Source organism: Pteropus medius, unplaced genomic scaffold (assembly GCF_902729225.1).
Source record: "Pteropus medius unplaced genomic scaffold, Ma_sr-lr_union100, whole genome shotgun sequence".
NCBI lineage: Eukaryota > Metazoa > Chordata > Mammalia > Chiroptera > Pteropodidae > Pteropus > Pteropus medius.
The window spans coordinates 7,126,512-7,132,356 of record NW_024340692.1 but is presented as its reverse complement, the minus strand read 5'-3'; the positions used below and the strand labels follow the sequence as shown (position 1 = coordinate 7,132,356).

The 5,845-nt window shown below is 32.3% G+C and overlaps 1 pseudogene; it reads right to left on the bottom strand.

The window, feature by feature from the left end:
• Positions 1 to 4,676: 4,676 nt before the first annotated feature.
• LOC120590553 (uncharacterized) lies at positions 4,677 to 4,795 on the bottom strand (annotated as a pseudogene).
• Between the last annotated feature and the right edge of the window lie 1,050 nt (positions 4,796 to 5,845).

Below are 5,845 nucleotides of genomic sequence, written 5' to 3'. Positions count from 1 at the left end.
CTAAACTGTCATGGTTAGTTTTTGTGTAAGCTTGTTTAGGTTATAGTATCAAACAGTACTCTAAGAGGTGCTGTGAAGATATTTTGAAGCTGTGGTTAACGTTTACAAATCGGGTACCTTTAAGTAAAGAAGATGACCCTTCATAATGAGTTTAGGCATCATCTAATTATATGGAGTCCTTAAAGGGTGAAAACTGAGGCTCCCCAGAGAAGCTCTTCCTTAGTTTGCAACACCGACTCCTGGGTTTCCAGCCTGATGGCCTGCCCTACAGATTTTGACCAGACCAGACCATACAATCATAAAAGCCAATTTTTAAAAACAAGTTAATATATTTCTATAAATATATAAAATATATATTACATTTAATATATATTATAAAATATATAAATAAAAATATATGCATACTATTTGTTCTGTTTCTCTATAGAACCCTGAATTATATATGCTCTCTAGAAATAAAGGTATTTGTTTTCCTTTTTTGTAAGAAAAGATAAGATCAGAAATATTAATTGTCATATAATATTACAGTTCTTTGAGGCTTAAATTTTATTTCAGTTCACAAAATGATTTTGTTACAAGGGAGCCTTGAAAGTCTATGTCTGTGTAAGAGTTCGTAAGAGCAGTACTTGGAAAATATGATCTTATACATAGAAAAAATTTTGCTTTTCTAGAAACTACTCTAAAAACTCATATATGATAGTATGCATTTACAGTGAGGTAAACCCAGTGCCATAATGTGCTATTATTTCTTTTAACATTGAATTCATTCTTTAATATTGGCATTGGAATGTATAATATAATCTCAACACTTCATGATCTTAAATTTGTAAATTGGAAATTATGGTCTCAATCCAGAATCTGGTGAAGCACACCCATCATCTCAAAATTTGTCATGCTAAATTTCGAAATGTAAGTCAAATTCTCCATTCGATCATAGATTTCTTTATAGATGTTTAACATGGTGTACTGCATACAGAATAGAAGTATATTTGTATTCTAAAAGAGGCTGGCAATGATGTTGTTCTACTAGTTAAACTGATTTTCAACGAGTAAACAAAAAAATAGGTACCAAAGTCAACACCATGTATGGTAAAGAAAATATGGGATGGGTTTATTCTAGCTAGAAAATCATTGAAATGAATTCTAAAAATATAAATAAAATCTTCTGACTGAACACTGAGAGTGGCTCTCAAACATGAGAAAACTCTAAGGCAAAGGAAACTAGAAGATTTCCATGAACGGGCTGAAATAGAATGTAATCTACCTTGGAGTTTATCCTTATCAGTTCAGCTTCATGAGGGTAAGGTGCTATTTCTGCTATCCACAAAGTGGTGGAGACCACTGAGAACTAGAGTTTAGCTATTTAGCTATTTCTGAATAAATAAATAAATTTCAGGTCTAGTACAGCTCCTCCTTGATTCTATTGGTATTCTTAATCGTAACCACTATTTATCAAGTGCCTGTTAAGGACCAAGAATTGAAGACACATATTGTAATTAATTTGGTCCATTCTTTGTCCCATTGAGTTTTATATCCTTTTAAGATTTTCTGACTTTGATTCCTTCAACTGTTATTGCCACACCCCAACTGATACTGTAATCAATGAAGATTTTTGTCTCCATAATTTAAATAAACTGAAGAACAAATAAGGAAATTATTTACCCAAGATTATTCATACAGCTGGTATGTGACAGAACAAGGGTTTGAAATCATGTTGTAAGTGTGATTCTTGAATTTTTTTTCGTGTTGCACAATGTGTGCAATATGAAAATGAAAAAATTTTATATCTTTTTTGTTCTTTTTTTTCTTTTTTGTACATTGTAAAATGGTAAAACATCAGTTTTGAGCAGTGACAGAGTTTGCTAAAACTGTGTTAACATTGGAAAAGCACATTTGTGGGGACTAGGTGTGGTGATGACAGCTGGAAGAATCAAAGTCAGAGAATATCAAAATACAAAATTCAATAGGACTAAGTCAATGGGCCAGATTGATCGCAGATGTTCATCTGTTAAAAATCATTTTTTACTGTGTGGACTGTACAACAGACATAATGCTGTGATTGGCACATTGACCCTAGTTTTCAACCTCTGCTCTAGGGGAACTGGTGGGGTAGTCGATGATTAGAGAAAGGACAGAGGCTTCTTTTCACAGCTCACATTTCATCCATCTGGATGTGATAGAAAGATCCAGGGTAAAATTTCAAACACAGAGATTCAGTGGCGGTAGAATGGTTTATTGAAAGTATTCCAAGTACACAAAGGGGGAAAAAAGCCCCACATACCATGCGCATCAGTCTCCTTCCCATCTTAGGCATCTTAGGATAAGTGATTTAGGTTTTCATAACTTATATACAGAGCAATAGTAAGTCTCTAAAAACCCCTTATTATATATTAAAGACTTATCTCTGGCCCAAAGAATCAGAGTCCTATGCGAGAAGGCATAGGTGCACCTTTATATGTAATAACCTGTGTCCTTTTTAGTAGAAGTCTATTGACTGAAATATCAACTAAGGGTCACCAGCAGAAAATCTTTCTTCATTCAAGTTTTTTCAATGATGGAAAACAGAAAATATTTCTATCTACTATAAAAATGAATAACAAGATAAAAACAAATCTCAATAAATTCAATGTAGCAAGCTATATTATTCATAAATAACAAATGTTGGAGCTTGCCAAGACAGAGGAGACACAGAATTAGACCCTGGACTCTAATTTTTATTTTTTCTTGTCTTTTAGCAACAACACAGAATCAAGAAGGGGTTAAAAATAAAACATTGAAAGGTAAGATTATGCTTATTCTACTCTGAGCAATCCAAGTTAAACACTCCTTTCAGTGATGTTCCAGGTCCACAATCTGTGAGGACATTGGTTTTTAAGGCCAGTCCTTCTCAGAAAACATATACCTCAGAGCAGAAGCCCATAGAAAATCAGAACTGGAGATGTGCACAGATTTTCTTCTCTGCCAATTCATGAAAATTAAACAATGACGCATCTTGTCCACGGGTTGGTGGTGTGAGATATATCAGAAGGACAATTGGTTAACTTTAGAGATGGGACTTCTGAGTCCAAATTTGTACAAGCTGTTAATTTCCCTAGGTTTCAGGCTCCTTCTTTGAGAAATCTCATGGCCTGTATAACAGACTGTTGTCAAAATTTACTAAGATAATGTAGGTTAAAGCACTTAATACATGATACATCATTGAATATAAATGAGCCTCGTTATTGCTGCCATGTATTATTTGGCCTTGTATTCTAATCCCTGGATCTCTCAGGGCCTATTATTATGAAATTCTGTTGTCAATAGACCATTATTTTCAGCTTCTTTCTTTCCTGTAATATCACTTTGATTCTACTTTCACTACGTGTAATCCTCATTATGTCTACATTTTGAATGAGAAAGACTTAAGGAAAGACTTGAGTCACATGGTCATTAGCAAGACTCAAACCCTCCTCCAAAACTTCTGGAGGACTGAAGGAAAAGTATCCAAGGATTCCAGGTTCATTAGAATGATTTCAACATATACAGGCTCTGATGTATTTTTGTTTGTTTTGTTTTTGTTTTTGTTTTTGTTGAGGGTATGGTGTCCCTTCTGTTTAGCCGGAAACCTCCATCCATTCCCTTCCAAGGAGAATATTTCAAGAAAAAGTGGTTTAATCCAGTTAGAGAAAGCTATTAGATCTCAAGTTAATAATCCTCTGAAGAAGAAGGTATATTTCTCATAGCCAAAGATATTACTCTACCCAAATACATGTATTTCTTCGAACAGCAGAGTGTTGTCTGAGGTATGTGTGCCATGCTTAGCATATAGGTTTAGAATATAGGAGTTTTGATTTAATAAAACAAAAGGATTAATTTCATCTCATATTGAGTGTCTGTTTTGGATTCTGAAATGACAAGGATCTGGTGTGATGTTTACAGTGGCATTAAATATCATTGTGTGTGCCTTCATTTGCCCCTGTAGAGATATCCTATTTCTAAAATTCTTTATTTTTTTACTTTGTTTTATGACCCAGAAATTCCACTCCTAAGTATATATACAAAAATATTAAAAATACATGGCCACACAAAAACATGAACAAGAATGTTTATAGCAGCATTTTTTATAATAACCAAAAAAATTAGAAATTAGAAACAATCATTATGTCTATCAACGGATAAATGAATAAACAAAAAGTGGAATATTCATAAAATGGAATGTTGTTCAACCATGAAAAAGATGAAGTACCAATACATACAACATCATGGATGAACCTCAAAGGCATAATACTAAGTGAAAGAAGTCAGAGGCAAAAAGCCACATACTGCTTGATTCTATTTATATGGAATGCCCAGAATAGAAAAATCTATAGAGACAAAAAATAGATTAATGTTTATTAGGGGATAGGAGAGTGGCAAGGAATAGGGTGCAAATGCTAATGGTTACAGGGCTTCTTTTATGGATGATAAAAGTATCTTGGAATTAGCTAATGGAGTTTGTTGTACAACTTTGTGAATATATGGAACATCACTGCATAGTGCAATTTATTTAGGTTAATTTCATTTATTTATTCATTTATTTATTGAGTTAATTAATTTATTTTATTTTTTTTTTAATTTTTAGGCAAGGCAACCTTTAGTTGACCTCACAGATTGCAAGGACCTTGTCAGCTTACAAACTCTCTTTTTTTTTTTTTTTATGCCTACAGCACCTGGTCTTCCTAGATGGTCTCCCATCCATGTACTAACCTGACCCGACCCTGCTTAGCTTCTGAGATCAGATGGGATCGAATTTGTTCAGGGTAGCATGGCTGTAGACATAAGCATTAAATTTTATGGCATGTGAACTATATACCAATAAGAAGCACTGTTCCACACAAAATTAGAAAATTGATAAAATGTTTCTCAAATTTATGTGAAAGAAATTAGGATTTCTTTGAAGACTAACAAAGATGATGTTTTACATAAAGAATCAAAACGAAGTCTTGTTTTAACTCAAGATTTATGAAGCTTCTGTTGGAAATATTATTTGAAAAATTGTAAAGTAGATCAGCAAAATAGCAGGCAACAAAGAGCTAAGAACAAAGAAGTAATCTGGGTCCTTCAAATGGAAAAAAAAAACTACTTAGAAATAAATGAGGAAAATGGATCTTTTAAAATAAGCGAATTGGAGAAAGTTTCTAATTGAAACTGGGAAAATATATGATTAGATTCATATCTGGCATCATGTGCAAATTAAATTTCCAACAATTTACAGATTAAATGCAAAAAATATTAATTGTCAAAAAACACCTACCTTCAAAGTTTAGGTTAAGGAATATTAAGGCAAAAAAAGCAGCAATCATAAAGGAGCACAGTGGTAAATAATAAAGTGAATAAACAAATTGCTCTATGGGAAAAAAAGCAGCAAAACGTATAAACACATAACTCATGAAATACAAAAATTGTCCTATAAAGTAACTCATTGATTAACTGGAAATTTATTAAAACAATAAAATACCATTTCACTAAAAAAAATTTTTTAAATATGACTTTTGTTGAGAAAGTAATAAAATCAAACTCTCCTTATCTCTAAGAAACATTGTAGAATAACATTTTGGTCATAATTATGAAACTATAAAGTTGAAAAAAGTGTATGCTCCAACATCCAGACATTCCATATGCAACACTTTATCATATACAAATGTTTCTACATGTGCAAATTAAGGCTTGTAAGAAAATGTTTAGTAGTAAATAATTAGAAACGATCAATATGATCAAATATAAGAAGCTAGATAAATATATGTGGAATATACATATGATGGGATATAGGTAGTAAGAATATTTAATCTAAATGTATCTATATTTATAGAACTAAGATAATGCTGAA